This window comes from Nicotiana sylvestris, chromosome 3, assembly GCF_000393655.2.
Source record: "Nicotiana sylvestris chromosome 3, ASM39365v2, whole genome shotgun sequence".
Lineage (NCBI taxonomy): Eukaryota > Viridiplantae > Streptophyta > Magnoliopsida > Solanales > Solanaceae > Nicotiana > Nicotiana sylvestris.
Window position 1 is genome coordinate 79,626,888 of NC_091059.1, and position 17,842 is coordinate 79,644,729.

General features: G+C 39.8%; 1 protein-coding gene across 4 annotated transcripts in view; it reads left to right on the forward strand.

Moving 5' to 3' along the window:
- The first annotated feature begins 457 nt into the window (after positions 1–457).
- LOC104231667 (uncharacterized) overlaps positions 458–17,842 on the forward strand; it is a 216,258-nt gene continuing 198,873 nt past the window's right edge. The window contains exons 1-5 of one of the 4 annotated variants that reach the window (XR_011406081.1): positions 487–606; positions 10,024–10,055; positions 14,553–14,781; positions 14,861–15,872; positions 15,965–16,339. The gene's annotated coding sequence lies outside the window, so the exon portion shown is untranslated. Of the gene's footprint in view, positions 607–10,023; positions 10,056–14,552; positions 14,782–14,860; positions 15,873–15,964; positions 16,340–17,842 lie in introns of those variants that run through there. The other 3 variants (XR_011406087.1, XR_011406084.1, XR_011406079.1) reach the window with 3 other exon arrangements.

The window sequence follows — 17,842 nt, forward strand, 5'->3', positions numbered from 1 at the left end:
GATATGGGAAAGGTTATGGCATTATATACGCACCACCACCTGATCAGCTGGTATATATATATATATATATATATATATATATATATATATATATATATATATATATATATATATATATGTGTGTGTGTGTGTGTGTGTGTGTGTGTGTGTGTGTGTGTGTGTGTGTGTGTATGGGATATGGGAAATGTTATGGCATTATATATGCACCACCACCTGATCAACTGGTATACGTTGATGATTTTGGCCAGAGTGGCCGATATGATATGATGGGATGCCCTTAGAGGCTGATGATGTTATGAAACATGTACCTATGCACGACATGACATTCATACGCATATGCATGATACTATATTTATTTCATAATTTACAAAATTATTCAGACTTACAGGTGGAGTCATTTACTCTAGGTTTCCTCCATGTCTGTTATGTACTTATTTATATGTCTTACATACTCAGTACATTATTCGTACTGACGTCCTTTTTTGCTTGGGGACGCTGCGTTTCATGCCCGCAGGTCCCGATAGACAGGTCGAGAGCCCTCCAAGTAGGCTATCAGCTCAGCGGAAGATGTTGGTGCGCTCCATTTGCTTCGGAGTTGCTTGTCTGGTTAGTAAGATTTAGATGTGTATTGTTTGGTATGGCGGGACTCTGTCCCGACCTTTATGACATTTATGTACACTTAGAGGCTTGTAGACATATGTCGTGTACGTGAAAGATTGTACGGCCTTGTCGGCCTATGTTTTGAGTTTATAAATGATAATGTTGGCCTATTAGGCCCGTATATCACGTGTACATGATGTTGTAATAAGAAAGATACGTCACGTTGGTACTCGGTTGAGTAAGGTATTGGGTGCCCGTTGCGGCCCATCGGTTTGGGTCGTGACAAAATCCGTTGTATTGATTTCTCACATACGTTAGGAGTGATGTTGTTCAACAACCACCTAAATATGTATCCTTTCTCAAGAAACACATAATAAATAGGCACAGTCAATCGATGACCATTCAATCAACAACAATAAACACGTAGTTGAACAAGTAGAGAAATCCAACGGCTCAATTATATAAAAACATAACAAGAATTTATCCTACAAAAGGTTCTATCAAAATTCTAGATAACAAATTAGCTATTCATAATAATATGTAAAACTACAATACTAAAAGTCATAACGAACAATGAAAAAAAATAGGAAGAGGAAGGTATTCCCGCCTTGCTCCTATTGTGTCTCTGCCTCCTTAGGTCGAATCTGTGTCAAAAGTGTGTCCAACCTCCTCAAAATACCATTTTTCCATGTATATATACCAAGTAGGGTCAGGCCCTAACAATTATACCTTCTCCTACGTGAAAAAGGACAATTTTTCAGGCATGGACGCACGCGGTCGCGGTTTGGGCATGGTTCGGGCGCAGTATTTTCACAGTGCACTGCATCAGTCCGCTTCCAGGTCCACGGTCGCGGATTCGACCGCGTTTGTTACCATGTTCCATTTGGAATTTGGAAAAACGTGAAACATGAAAGTTGTATCCCTTTGAGTTAGCTTTCCAACTATATATTATATAGCCCAAATGGAGTTCGGAGAAAAAAGTTATGTCCATTTTACTAGACAGTGCGTAATATGCCTACTCGAATCTTCGTTCGTTTTTAACTATCAAATTTGACCCCCGAACACGATCCCGGCTTAATTCCTTGGGCTTTTACTCAGACTTCAAAGCTCTAAATCACTTGAATTCATTCCATAACATCTATATAGCTCGGAATCACTCCTACAAAGCATAAAAGACACAGTTGGTGCAAAACACTAGCGATTAAAGCTCAAATTTAATTAAAGTGCAGTAAATTAGAGTGTAATAAGCGACTAAAATACGCAATTATAGCCTATCATCAGGTTCAAAATATGATAAAATAAAGTTAAGTCCCGAAATACTCAACTATAAACAAGCTGCAGATGTCACATTTGCGACCTGTTGTTTGCAATTGCAATCCTCACAAATTCGGAACCAAAATTGCAAAAGGAAATACTGACCCGCAAATGCGAGTAATGGAATCTTCGCATAAGCGACATGAATTTCACAAATGCGGAACTTCTCCTGCCCAGGTGCTATCGCAAATGCGATGGAATTATTTGCAAATGCGAACCCCCTTGTTCCCATCTCGACATTGCAAAAGCGAGAAGGAACTCAAAAGTACGGAGATCGCAAATGCAAGAACAGAGCACCAGAATCAGCTAAACCTTGCCAAAAACTCTCTGGAACACATCCAAAACTCCCCCGAGCCCTCAGGGCTCTAAATCAAACACTCATGCATGCACATAAACATTAAGCTAACTCCCTCGTGTGATAAAAATAAATAAATAACATCTAGAACTATGAATCGGATATCAAAAGGCATGAATTTTGAAGAAAAAGTTCAAGAACCTCTAGAAATGCAAGCAAGCGTCCAAATCCTATCAAATCAACTCCAAATGATACCAAATTTTATAGACAAGTTCTAAATAGCATAACGGACCTATTTCAAGTCTCAAAATTGAATTCCGAACCCGATAGTCCCAAAGTCAAACCATGGTCAACTTAGGAAAATTTTTAACCTTCAAATTTCTAACTTATGCCAATTATGGCCAAAACCTTCTAGAAGCTTCCAAATGCAAATTCGAGCATACGCCCAATTCCAAAATCACCATTTGGACCTAATGGAACCATCGAAACTCTGATCCGAGATCAAATATGCAAAAGTCAAACTTGGTCAACTCTTCCAACTTAAAGCTTCTAAATTGAGAATCATTCTTTAGAATAAGCTCCGAATCACTCGAAAACCAAAACCAACGATGCACGCAAGTCGTAATACACCATATGAAGCTACTCGAGACCTTAAACCATTGAATTGCATTCAAATGCTAAAATGAATGGTGGATCGTTACATTAACCCTTAACAGGAAGGTGTGGAGGTCGAGAATTAAGGTTGTGAGTTGACAAGTAGTCAAGAGTTTCTCCTTTGTCTTACTAGTAGTATTAGTACTAGTCTTGCTTTTTCCTATTCTTAGTTCCTTGTTATTACACTGCGAGTCACTCTCACCTATAGTATTGGCGCCATTCTTGTATTTTTCGTATTCCTAGATCTTTGTTATTACACGCATTGCCATTTGCTTCTGTTGCCTATCGCTTGTTGTTGCTATTATCTATTTATTTCTTCTTTTTTATTGTTCTTGAGTCGAGGGTCCAGAAATAACTTCTCTATCTTCTTAAGGTCTGCGTACACATTACTCTCCTCAGACCCAATTATGAAATCCCATTGATTTATTATTATTATTATTATTATTATTGTTGTTGTTGTAATCTGAATCGGAATGCAAAAATAAGTATTCATATTGTTGCTTGTATATAAAAATAAGAACTAATTCACGGAGGAATTGAGAGAATCTACTCTAAAATTCAAAGAGAAAAGAAAGGAAAAAAAGAGTAATAGTTAATGCTCTGTTAATAGGTGAACAACTATTTTAGTTATATATAAAAAATGGACCAATTCGGGTAAGATCTGAAAATATGAGCCCATTTTGATTATAAACTTGGGCCAAGTGATATAGAACGCAAAAATTATGAAATCACGCTGGGTGGACCTTTTCAGTACTATCGTTTAAACTTTGAGCCCTGTAAGAAAAATCTTAAGAAAATAGCCTTTGGCTAGAATTTTGGGAAGCATGAGTATTGATGTCATGGGCGGCTTTCCAGCCATGCCCCATGACCCCTTGGGCGTGCCCCGTGGCGTCCTAGCAAGCCTCCTAATGCCTAGGGCCACGGGCGACCCTGTAGTCTTGGCTGCGCCAAGTGACAAGCGCGCATATGCCTCTGTCTCCCCACCGATATCCCTCGTTAGCGCCCAGCCGCAGGCTAATGCCAAAAGTGTCGTGCGCATAAACAACACCGCGCGCGCAGACCGTGATGCCAAAGATAAGGTTGCTGACAACGGACCTGTTTCTACCTTGTGGAAAACTAAGTCCTTTTCATTGTAACTATAGAGTAGTTTTATTTTATGTACTTCCATTACGTTTCTCTAACTTAGTTAGGTCTAGTCTTGTAACTTTGGTTTTTTTTAAGCACTATTAGGTGAGATCAATCAATCAAACTTTCTAGCAAGCAAACAATTTTCTATACTAGTGTCTCTCCGCCTCGACACTGTGTTACTTTTCTGTAATAATTTTCATTAATGCAATCAAGCTTTCTTTCATTCTCATTTCTTATTTCTGTTCTCTCAATTGCTCTTGAAATTGGTTTTTCCGTACGACACTGACAATCTCTTCTAGCGTACAGAGGGAACCTCAGTTGGCAGATAGTAAATGCACTAACATCAGTTGCTTAGACTTACGTCGCCCTTCCATGGAATCTCAGGAAGGCGCCGCATAATCTTTGGTATTAGAGCCTAGGCCTGACATCGGACGAGGGAACACATTGCCATTACCACCATTTATGACCATGGTGAAACATGGGGACCACATTGCGGCCCTCGAAGAGATGATTGACGTATTACCGCCCATCGTGGATATAGTGCCTGAAATAAGAACCAGCCTAGTGCAAAGGTTGGACGACCTGGACCGCAGAATGCTCCAGGCCGAAGTTGACATAGAAAATATTAGTCGCGACTCTGAAGGAGACCGACAAACGATAGCCACAGAGGTAGCCAAATTTTTTGGCAAATTTGAGAGCCCCCAACAGGAGCACGCCGAGGATTTAGCCCACAGGGCATAAGAGGCAGATAGGGTGACTGCCATGCAACAAACTATAGACAACTTGACAGGCAAGCTCAATGTAGATACCCTACCCAAGGCACTCCAAGCAGCGGAATGCCTTGGGGACGACCAAGTGAAAGCTTGGGAGGATAGGCCTCAACCGCCTACCAGAGCGGGATACAAAGGGGGCCAGCCTAGAAATGGTGGCCCTAGCAGAAGTGAAGGAGATTGGAGTGCCACCAAATCTAAGGCTCCCTCCTCAGGCAGTAATAGTGTTGCGTCAAACAACACTGATCGGGGGAGAAAACCCCCTTCAGGATGTCGTCATTGCGGCAAACCATATTGGAATAATGAATGTCCACATACACAGATGAATGCCCATCAAGCTTTTGATGATGAGACCGATGACGACACAGACGATGCAGACCAGATCGAACCAGTAGGTGCCTTCAATGCTATTGTTGGCTTTATTTCTGAGGCCTTAGCGGGAACCACTGCTGGTATCCGCCAAAAGGACCCCCGTCAAAGCACCAAGAAAGGGAAAAAGAAGGCGAATGAGAGGACTCCTCGTAAACAAGAGAGGACCTTAATGTTCATCGAGATGAAGGTAAATGGCAAGCCCATTGGGGCGATGATAGACATGGGTGCTAACCACAACTACTTAGCCTCGACTCAGGCGGAGCACCTTGGTCTAGTTGTAGGAAAAGGCAGAGGTCATGTCAAGGCTATCAACTCACCTCCTCAGCTAGTGGGTAGAATAGCCAAAGAGTTATCAGTGAAGCTTGGCTCTTACGAAGGAAAATCCAACCTGCGCGTGGTGATCATAGATGACTTCGAGTTGATAGTTGGGTTGGAATTCCTGAGGCAAACCAAAACCATGCCCGTACAGTATATTGACATGTTACTGATGATGGGAGCAAATGGGGCCAAGCCCTGCATTATCCCATGCATGCCCATGAAGATGGCTGCTGAGAACATCTCGGCCTTGCAATTGAAGAAAGGGGGTCAAAAGAGATGAACCTACTTTCCTGGCAACCCTCTGCATTGAAGATATAGAACACTCCTCAAGTCCTATTCTTGCACCCATGAAGGAGCTGCTACTGGAGTTTGAAGACGTCATGCCACAGGATATGCCAAAGCGCTTCCCGCCTAGGCGTACTGTGGACCATGAGATTGAGTTGGTGCCGGGTGCGAAGCGACCCGCCCAGGCGCCTTATAGAATGTCATAACCCGAACTCACTGAGCTTCGGAGATAGTTGATGGAAATGCTAGACACAGGGATCATCGTGCCCTCCAAGTCCCCATACGGGTCCCCTGCGCTATTCCAAAAGAAACATCATGGCAGCCTACGACTCTGTGTGGATTATCGAACTCTAAACAAAATCACCGTGAAGAACAAGTACCCTATTCTACTAATGGCAAACTAGTTCAATAGATTGGGTGGTGCGACGGTGTTCACCAAGATAGACCTGAAGACAGGTTATTGGCAAGTTTGGATTGTAGAGGGTGATGAACACAAGACGACCTATGTGACAAGATATGGATCGTACAACTTCTTGGTTATGCCGTTTGACTTAACTAATACCCCAGCCATATTTTGCACCTTGATGAACCAAGTCTTCCGAGAGTACATTGATGAATTCATGGTGGTCTACTTGGATGACATTGTGGTAAATAGCCAAACACTAGAAGAACAATCGGAGCACTTGCAGAAGGTCCTAGACCGATAAAGGGAGCACGAACTATATGCGAAGCTATCCAAGTGCTCCTTTGCTCAAAAGCAGATTGACTTCCTCGGCATGTCATCGAGGAAGGGCGGATCAAGATGGATCAATAGAAGATTCAAGCTATCATAGATTTGCTACCGCCTAAGGATATCCACGCCTTGAGGGCGTTAATTGGCCTATGCAACTTCTATCAGCGATTTGTGAAGGACTACTCCCTCATTGCAGTGCCATTGACAGAACTCCTCAAGAAGGTCACACCCTGGGATTGGGGACCTAGGCGAGCGGAGGCCTTCAATGCATTGAAAACGGCTATGTTTAGTAGCCCCATCTTGGCCCTCCCTAATTTGGCCAAGCCATTAGAGGTACAAACGGATGCATCCGGCTATGCCCTCGGCGGAGTCTTGCTACAAGAAGGGCATCATGTAGCATACGAAATCTAGAAGCTGAAGGATGCAGAGCGACACTATGCCGCCCATGAGAAAGAATTATTAGTTGTCGTCCATTGCTTACGCCTTTGGAGGAACTACCTATTGGGGACCCCGTTCGTGGTCAAGACAGACAATACAGATGTTAGCCATTTCATGACCCAGCCAAAGCTGAATGGTCGACAGGCTAGGTGGCAGGAACTCCTAGCTGAATTCCACTTCAACCTGGAGTACCGAAGTGGAAAGATCAATCATCTTACTGATGCACTTAGTCGGAGAGCTGATCTAGCACCTGTGTGCTTACTCGCCCCCTAAGGGGAGCGAAGTAGCCACCATCATCAAAGACCAGATACATGATCTACTCATCAAGGATCCTGCTGCACAGTATTTGGTTGATCTGGTAGCACATGACTCGCCAGTTCTACATAGAAGATGGTCTCGTGAAAGTAAAAGGGAACTGACTTTATGTTCCTAAAGGAGGAGATCTACGAAGGACTCTTCTCGTAGAATGTCACGATACTCTGTGGGCCGGCCATCCCGGTGAAGAACGCGCCATGGCATTACTTCGCAGTGCATATTATTGGCCTCAAATGGCCGATGACGTCGCTAAGTATATGAAGACTTGTCTAGTATGCCAAAAGGACAAGTCAGACCGCTTGACACAAGCGGGACTCTTGGAACCACTATCTGACCCAAAGAGGCCTTGAGAAAGTGTTTCTATGGATTTTATCATTGGATTACCCAAGATCAGAGATCTCACAACTATCTTGGTTGTGGTGGATCGGTTTTCCAAGTATGCTACCTTTATAGAGCCCCACAATACATCTTAACAGAGGATACAACTCGTCTCTTTTTTTCTCATGTCGTCAAATACTGGGCCTGCCTAAAGACATCATTAGTGATCGCGACTCACCCTTCACTAGCAACTTTTGGACCCAACTCTTTAAGTGCCTTGGGTCAAGACTGAGTCACAACTCAAGTTTTCTTCCGCAATTTGATAGCCAGGCGGAGCGATTCAATGGAATGCTGGAGGAATATCACCGTCACTTTGTAACTGGATCACAGAAGAACTAGGTGAAGCTTCTGGATGTTGCTCAACTGTGTTTCAATTCACAAAAGAGCTCTAGTACAAACAAAAGCGCTTTTGAAATTGTTATCGGATATCAACCTCTACTCCTACACACCGTGAATGCACCAAACATGTCAAAATCTCCTCGAGCTGCTAGCTTCTCAAAAGAATGGAAGAAAAATTTGGAGATAGTGCAGAGCTTTTGTCAAAGCCCAAAAGCGGATGAAGAGGCATGCTGATCAAAATCGTCGCTTTGTTGAATACCAAGTAGGTGATAAAGTGATGGTCAAAATTCCAAAGCGATACTTGTTTAAAGGGGTCCATGACCCTCCCTACTACAAAAATACATTGGACCCTTGTCCATTAAAAGGCGTATTGGGAAAGTTGCATACCGGGTGGATACCCTAGCTTGGTGGAAAATCCATCACGCCCTCTACATCACTCTTCTGAAACCTTTTTGGGAAGACATAGAGGATCCTTCACGGAGCCAACTCACAATACCAAGTATTCGAGGCCCTAATTCAACCGGGAAAAGGCATGCTCCACGCCTCAAGGAAAGATCACCAAGAGTTCTTGGTGAAATGGCAGGGCTGTGATGCAGAGGAGAATACTTGGGAGAGGGGAACAAACCTCAAAGCCTACAAGATCCTAATTGAAGATTATCTTGCAAGTAAGGCGCCGAGGACGTCGCCAACTCAGGTGGAGGAGAATGTCATAGGCGGCTTTCCAGCCATGCCCCATGACCCCTTGGGCGCGCCCGTAGCGTCCTAGCAAGCCTCCCAACGCTTAGAGCCACGGACGACCCTGTGGTCTTGGCTGCGCCAAGTGACAAGCGCGTATGTGGCTCTGTCGCCCCACCGATATCCCTTGCCAGCGCCCAGCCGCAGTCAGATGCCAACAACGGCGCGCGCGTAGACAACGGCGCGTGCGCAGACCGTGATGCCAATGACAAGGTTGCTGACAATGAACTTGTTTCTACCTTGTAGAAAACTAAGTCATTTTCCTTGTAAATATAGTGTAGTTTTATTTTATGTATTTCCATTATGTTTCTCTATCTTAGTTAGGTCTAGTCTTGTAACTTTGGTTTATTTTTTTTAAACACTATTAGGGGGGATCAAACAATCAAACAATTTTCTTTACTGATGTCTCTTCCCCTCGACACCGTGTTGCTTTTCTGTAATAGCTTTCATTAATGCAATCAAGCTTTCTTTCATTCTCAATTCTCATTTATGTTCTCTCAATTGCTCTTGACATTAGTTTTCCCTTATGGCACTGACAATCTCGTCTAGCGTACGGAAGGGACCTCAATTGGTGGATAGTAACTGTACTGACATCAATTGCTTAGCCTTACGTCACCTTTCCAAGGAATCTTAGGAGCGTTCCCCGGGAAAAGCTGCTCTGATGGAGTCTTTTTTCTTTTTTCACTCACTGATGGGGCATTGAACTTGGATATTAATGCACTATCCACTCTGTTTATTTCAAAAAATTTTGTAGTTGATGACGTTAACTTATACAATTTGTTGTTCTATTTAAGAGTTTGGTGACTCAAATTATTTAAGAGTTTGATAACTTAAATTATTATTTATTAATATATTGTTACATATTAATCTAGAGTGTGAAACATTTAGATTTTTTTTTGAATTATATGGAAATGTTAATATATTATGCTACATATTTCGTGTTTCAGTCCATTTATTAAATACTATTTTTATTTTTTAAAAATATTAGCATAAAGTCCATAGGCTTACGCTCAACTTATCATAGGTAAAATGACTCGTGCGCCACCTCCTCTAGAAAATCAAGTGATATTAACCAATTAAAATAATTACATCATTACATTAGCACTAAATTTTAATTCTCTGTTACAATTACCAAATACTTATTGTGATTATTGAATGAATTTATCACAAAAAGTTTATTAAATCAGCTAAAATTTTAAACCAAACAGACCATTTCGTGGCTAAGCGTTAGTCACAAATTTTCTTCCCCTTTTTAGTTTTTATTAGAAATTAAAAGTAAATGCATGCATCCCTAGTTTCCCTTTTAGAACCAAAGAATAATCTTTTTCGACTTCTTCTTCCATTTGCAGATTGAGTTGGGATCAAATTGTTCTCGTATATGGTAAGCTCTAAATTCTACACATCAAATCTATAGCTTCTCCATTTTGATTTTCTTCCTAGGTTTTTGTTTTTTCTTTTATTGATGCTGGAAATGTTTGTGACTATAAAGAAGTTGAAGCATCCCCTTTTTTTCCCCTCTTCTTTTCTTGGTGATTGTGCTGAAGGGTTTTAATAGAATTCAAAGGTTTTCTTCTGGGTAATGGTTAATTTCTTTTAGTTGTCTTATTTTGGGTTTTATGTTTTGAAAGAGGAAGAATAAGCCGTGTTTTTTTATTTTTAGTAAGAATCTTGTGAAAGAATTTAGCTTAATGATATAAATGGAGGGACTAGCTCCAAAACTTGTTAATCTAAGCAATGACAACCGTTAAATATTTTCTAAATTATGTTATGGAAAGATAGCTTCCAGGGGCTTTGCCCCGGGGTTTTGGTCTAGTGGTAAGAGCGCTACGTCGTGTGGATTAGGTGCACCTCATGTGTTAACCCTATCGCAGACAAGAACTTGGTATTTAAGTGGAGAGGAATAGAGCAGTGTGCCCATAATCTGCTGAGTTTCGAGCTGTGTACCACGGTCCTCAGAGATTTCTGGGTTGTCAAAAAGAAAAAGAAAAAGAAGCTTCAGGGAGATTCCAAGTGGTGATACAAAACCACCTGGGTTTCCTGGACTTGACTATGAGTATTGGGTATGTTTATGCATTCGATGTGGATACATTTGCCTTTTTAAGTGTGTTTAGATGGCTTCATTATCCATGTAATGCCTATTTGGCATGGGTCTGTCAAAACAATCGAAGATCATGTGTGCAATATGTTTAGAAATTTATAGTTACATGAGACATGCTACCTACTTTGCTTTCGACAGCCTTTAGGATCTTGTAAAATTGTGCCTTTTTCCGTCATGGTTGATAGTCTGTTGATGGCGGAGCTGATAGTCTGTTGATGGATGAGTAGTGTTGCTATAATGTTTTTTTGATACCTTGTTACTGTCTGATCCTCGCTAATACCACAATAAGACGGACATTCATTTTCAGAATTACCACAATAAGATGGGCAGTCTGCAGAACGGGTGATCAACAGCTTTTATTGCATATCTGTATTAACTTCACGTAATCTGCTGCATATAGATTCTTAGTTATGGAAAGACCTCGGTACCTTATAGTAGAAAAGCAATGAGGACATTGTTAAAATGGCCAAATTGTCACTCTTTGACTCCTAATTTTAATATGATGAGCCAGAAGCGTATCTATTGGCAATTTCCAGCCCAAGAACCAATAAATCTTGAAAAATCAACTTTATCTTTTTATAAATAGAGAAGTCCACTTTCTCTTTCATAATATAAGAAAATGTTCTGAGGCAAATAGTATAAGACGTATATCATACACATAGGTAAATAACATGGTAAATGTCTCCTTTTTAGGTGTTTGCGCTGTGGGGCATCAGGGTATTTAGATCTTGTATCACATAGGAATTATCCTGAAGCAAGTCTCTGTTTCACCTTTTGAATCATCAGCTATGAATGCTTGGATTCATTTTTAATAACGTCTAGCTTCTTGTCCTAGGATGTTAACTACATTGAACTAGTTTAGATTGTGAAAATTAACTCTACAAGCATATAATGCTTCTCTCTAGGTGAAAGAGAAGCATAATATGCTTGCAGGGAAGCTAAAGAGAAGAGCAGCAGCCTTCGAGGTCAAAGATGAGACAAAACCACCTTGTGATCAATCAGAAGATATAATCCTCGAGACTCCAAGGACTTGTGTAATCTAGTTGTTAGTATTCTCTGAAGGCTGAGGCAAGCTATCACCCCAGCAAGCTGAATTTATACGCTAAACTCGAACCATTGTAGACCTTGAATACCTTTGATCAGCTATAGGTGGATGATAGAGGCCCTTTTATTATAGTACCCAAGAGCAAGTTAGGGACTAGGCACTTCTGGTTCTAAAAACTGAGATTTAAATGTTAAATATCGTTTCTGGTTCTAAAAACTGAGATTTAAATGTTAAATATCGTTTACATGGTCTAACATGCTGTAGAAAGCAAGTCTATGGAGGAAATAGGATGAAGAAAGAAGAGGTGTTGAGTTCTTTCTAGATGTCATTGCCCGGACATAGGATACAAATTCTTGGGAAAACTGAGATTTTCAAGGGTGAAAAGCTGCTCAGCGCTTCTAGCTTCACTTCTACTTTAAAATGCATGGTCTCCTTTTTTCATATATATATATATATATGGCTAAAATCTGAGTTTGTTATGGTTTTAACATGAGATTGTTGGTAAATTGTTTTAAACTGCCTAAAAGAGGCATAAAGAGCGAATCTAATGGCAGAGATGGGAAGAAGAAAAAGGAAGATGATTTAATCTCTTTCCTAATGTAATTGGGAATATATAGGGAGAGAAGTCCTCACCAATTTCTTAACTATACTCCTGCTAAGTAGTCACATAAAACTGGAAAAGTACAATTGCCATATACTGAGAATAATTACTTTGCAGATAAATTGATTCTATCTTCCTAGGTTTTACTTTTCACTTATCAAGGTCTTACTAACGAAAAAAAAAGGAAGAGCGAGTCTAATGGTAGAGATGGGAAGAAGAAAAAAGCGGAAGATTTAGGGTGTGTTTGGTACGAAGGAAAATGTTTTCATGGAAAATAAATGGTTATGTCACTTATTTTCCTTTGGTTGGTGAGTGAAAATTTTTTCCCGGAAAATATTTTCTAGTGTTTGGTTAGAGAGTAAAATATTTTTTTATGCTAGTCTCCTCACCCCCTTCCCCCAAGTCCCTATGTTTCTTGTGTCCCCCCCTCCCCCCCCCCCACCCCCCCACCCCCCAAAAAAAAAACCAATACTAGATGTTTTCATGACTCTATTTTCTTCAAGAATTTAATTGTTACGAAGGAAAATGTTTTCCATAGAAAATTTTTTCCTAGAAAATATTTTCATGAAAAATGAATGGTTATATCACTTATTTTCCTTTGTTTGGTTGGTGAGTGAAAACTTTTTTTCGGAAAATATTTTCTAGTGTTTGGTTAGAGAGTAAAATATTTTTTAGGAAAATAATTTTTTATGCTAGTCTCCTCACCCCTTCCCCCTTCCCCCAAGTCCCTATATTTCCTGTGTTCTCCCTCCCCCCCTACCCCCCACACCCAATACCCGATATTTTCATGACTCTATTTTCTTCAAGAATTTAATTGTTTTTCTAAAAATTCACACAACCCCAAAGGAACTAATGTGTTTTTACTTTTTTACGCAAAAACAACATTGAAATTTGTACTTCATAACTAAACAAAATACTTTTTTTTTTGGTTGAAAAAGAAAGTACTATTTCTCCAACGTGAAAATAAAGTACTCATTTTGTTGAAATGAAAGAAAATACTTTTTCTACATAATGAAAAGAAAATACTCTTTTTGTTGCAATAAAAGGAAATACTTTTTGCTACGTCATTTTGTTGAAATGAAAGAAAATATTTTTTCTATATTATGAAAATATAGTACTTTTTTTGTTAAAATGATTTTTTTTTGTTATATCGTGAAAAGAAAATACTCATTTATTGAAATGAAAAAAAAATACTATATCTATAACATGAAAATAAAGTACCATTAACAATATTTCTATTCATGGGGGGTGGGGGGTGGGCAAAGGTGGGTTGGGTTGAGTTGGTAGGGGTTGATGGGGAATGGGGGAAGGTTGACAAAAAGTTTTGGAAAATGTTTTCACTTCTCTTGAGCTGGTGGGGATGGCAAAGAGTTATAGGGAAAACAATTTCCTCCAATTGGAGGAAAATGAGTTGATGAGGAAAATGTTTTCCAAAATATTCCAAACATTGGAAAATTGGAAAACATTTTTCGGAAAATGTTTTCCGTCATACCAAACACACCCTTAAGCTCTTTCCAGATGTAATTGGCCAAATATAGAGCCCGTTTGGTTGGGCTTATTGTAAGTGACTTTTAAGCCAAAAGCTATAAGTTTGGAATTCTAGCTTTTGGCTTATTTTTGTCATTTTAGCTTAAAAACAAGTGCTTAAAAGCTCTTTTTTATTTTATCCAAACACTACAAAGTGGCTTAAAAACTATTTTGGCTTAAAAACACTTAAAATAAGCCAATCCAAACGGGCTCATAGTGAGAACAGTTCTCTCCCAATATTTTAACTATACTCCTACTAAATAGTCACATACAACTGAAAAAAGATAGACCTGACATACTCAAATTAGTTACTGTGCGGATAAAATGATTCTATCTCTCTGAGTTTTACTTTCTACTTTTCAAGGTCTGACAATGATATATCCAACTGAAATCTATTTTCAGTAGTTCTTCAGAAATGTCCTTAAACTCTATTCTATAGTATGAATATGGAAAAGATCAGTTCAACCAATTACCGGTTTTTATATCTCAAAGGGGGATAAGAGTGGGCGAAGACAAATAATTTTAACGAAGTTAGTTATAAAGGAAAAAGATTAACATTCTATTATGTATTTGAGTCCTTTGTTTATTCTTCTGTTTCCTTGGGCAGGTTACAGTCCATTTAGGCATAGATGTGAATTTAGCATCCTTTTATCTGTCGGGGAAACATAACCACAGGAAGAATTTGATGTTTTCCAGTGATAAAGAAAAAGCTAGTGGAAAAAAAGTTTACTTGGTAGATTCCAAGTAAGTTTGGACAATATTTGGTTGAAGTTGAAAAAAAAAAAGAGTATTTGAAGTTGAAGTTGAAAAAGAGTATGTGGAAGTTGCAAATCACGGTAGTGTTTTTTGTTCTTTTGTGTTTTTTTTTTAATCAAGTTTGCATTGTAATTGATTGTATAATCTCTTTTCTTTCAGTCCATAGCAGAATTCCGAAAGAGTGGCAACTTGCTTTCTTATGTACAATTGAAACTAGTATAAGATCACTCGCCCTGAAGATGCAATGGGAGCCTCCAGTGGACCAAGGTTATCCGGGATGCAGAAGCAAGTGCTTGCTCTTTATAGGGGATTCCTAAGAGCCGCACGCTCCAAGCCTGTTGAGGAGAGAAGGCAAATTGAGTCAATTGTATCAGCTGAGTTCCACAAAAATTCTAAGCAAGTTGACCGTAAGAACTTTATTTTTATTGAATACTTACTTCGTCGTGGTAAGAAACAACTTGATCAGCTTAAAAGCCCTGATACTGTTGGATTGTCATCCTTGAGTGTTGATTCTTCACGAACTAGGAACTCATCCTCCTAGTTTTTTCTTACAAAATTCACTCGTGTTCAACTTTATTGGTGTTGGTTGATTGTATCATCTCTTTTGCTGGGATTAGCATTGGGCATTTGAAGGCCAAATTTTATTTACAAACACATATACTGGGATTCAGAAACATATGTACGGTGTTAAGAGTTTGTAATGTACCATTATCTAGAGTGAGAATCATAGTTGCTGTAAGAGCAATATAACGACTGGCAAATGATCCTTTTTAGGGAAAAGAGACAGGCAGATGGTTTTGAAACAAAGAAAATTCATTTTTGACTCGTATAAATGATGAAATTTTGTTTTGGTTCTCTTCAATAAGGAGCTTGATTATTCCAATAGTAAGAGAAGAGTTGGGAGCTTTTACAACATTAGTAAATTCATTTGCTGGCTGTTCCTGAAGTTTACATAAACACTTGCATACAATTATCACGGTATTTCAATATTTTGATGGCATTTACGTTTTCTTCAGCAGAAATGCAAGCCAAGCTTGATAGAAACAGACAGTTCAAAAGTTTGGAAAAATCTTAAAGAGTATTAACTATGCTTGAATAGTAGTGGTTGTAGTAGCTGTTAATTCCATGATGTGCATATGCGCGTCTAACTCTGAGATATTAATCATTCTAGGTACAGTAGTTGCTACTTGCTAATTTGTAATTTGAACATCATAATAGTGATTTCTTAGTAGTATGAATTCAACCTCTTATCTCATGACTCAGGTATCTGCTCTCACTATGAAACCTGTCGGTGTTGTGATTCCGATCCGATTATCTAGGGAAGTAGCCGGATTGTGTGTACATCACGAAGGTCTAATACCACCACTGTTAACTAGGGATGTTAACATAATGACTAGGCTACTAGCTTGTGGGTAGCGTTCAGCGTCATCGCCACTCTCTATGGGCAGGTGTACCAATTAGAGCTTTTTTCAATCTCTGCCATATAGCTGTTACTACATACCATATCAAAACTAGTTTCTCTTTATAGGCTTTGCTAGTATTATTCCTTGTAAATAATTGGAGAAATTTGCCAAGGTCTGTAGATGTGCAGTAGTCAACATGCAGACAAGCTTAACTAATGACTGTAAATGCAGTAATATATATAAATGCAGTAATATCTGTTCTGTGTACACTTAGCATGTTCTGTGCCGCTCAGGCGTGTGTACTTCCCACGAGATCCTTTGTGGTTAGTGAGTCATGAGGGAGGATCCTGTTCTCACGCAATAGAGCCATGTACAGACCAGTAACACGATTGATAACTAAACTAGAACATGCTGAATAACTAATTTGGAATGATGTTTTCAAACGTGCTCAATAACTTATCTGAAGCCATGTTCTCAATAAATGAAACAACATATGCGATATGCATGAATATCTGAACTGGGCACGTATCACAACATACATAAATTTCTTAGCACTGTACTAGCATACACAATATGCACAGAAAACCAAACTAAGCATGAATCAAATCAAAATCACAGTACTGATCTTGTTATCCCAGTATAACATTCTAGCTCCTATGTATATTCTCATCTCTTCATATATGCATAGTCACCCTCATATACATAACATATATACAACAACAACAACCCAGCAAAATTCCATTAATGGGGTCTGGGGAGGGTAGTGTGTACGCAGACCTTACCCCTACCCCGAAGGGGTAGAGAGGCTGTTTCCAAAAGACCCTCGGCTCAAGAAAGCAAAAAGGCAAAAAGGAGACAATATTAGTATCAACAAAGAAATCATATGAAAACAGGAACAACATAAACTTTAGAAGAAAGATGCAAAGCAAAAGCGATAGCTACTAAATAGTTCCTGCGCTGAAAAGTGAAATAGTAAGACACAACATTGTCACTGACTATCCTAGACAAAAACCCTACCAGACTGGTACCTAACCTACAACTCTAATACTCAATCTCCACATCTCCTTATCCAGTATCATGCCCTCGGAAATCTGAAGCCTCGTCATATCCTGCCTGATCACCTCTCTCCAATACTTCTTAGATCGCCCTCTACCTTTTCTAGTGTCCTCCACAACTAACTGCTCACATCTTCTAACTGGCGCATCTGGGCTTCTCCTCTGAACATGCCCGAACCATCTGAGTCTCGCTTCCCGCATCTTGTCATCAATGGGAGTCACACGCACCTTCTCCCGAATATCATCATTCCTAATCTTATCCATTCTAGTGTGCCCGCACATCCACCTCAGCATCCTCATTTCCGCTACTTTCATCTTCTGGATATGTGAGTTCCTTACAGGTCAACACTCAGCCCCATACATCATGACCGATCTAACAACCACTTTATAGAACTTACCTTTGAGTAACGGTGACACTCTCTTATCACACAAAACTTCAGGTGCTAACCTCCACTTCATCCATCCTTCACCAATACGATGTGTAACATCCTTATCGATCTCCCCTCCTCCCTGGATAACCGATCCAAGGTACTTGAAGCTGCCTCTACTTGGGATGGCCTGTGATTCAAGCCTCACATCCACGTCCACTTCCCCCGGCTCAGAGCTAAACTTACATTCCAGGTATTCCGTCTTCGTCCTGCTCAGCTTGAAACCTTTAAACTCAAGAGCCTGTCTCCAAACCT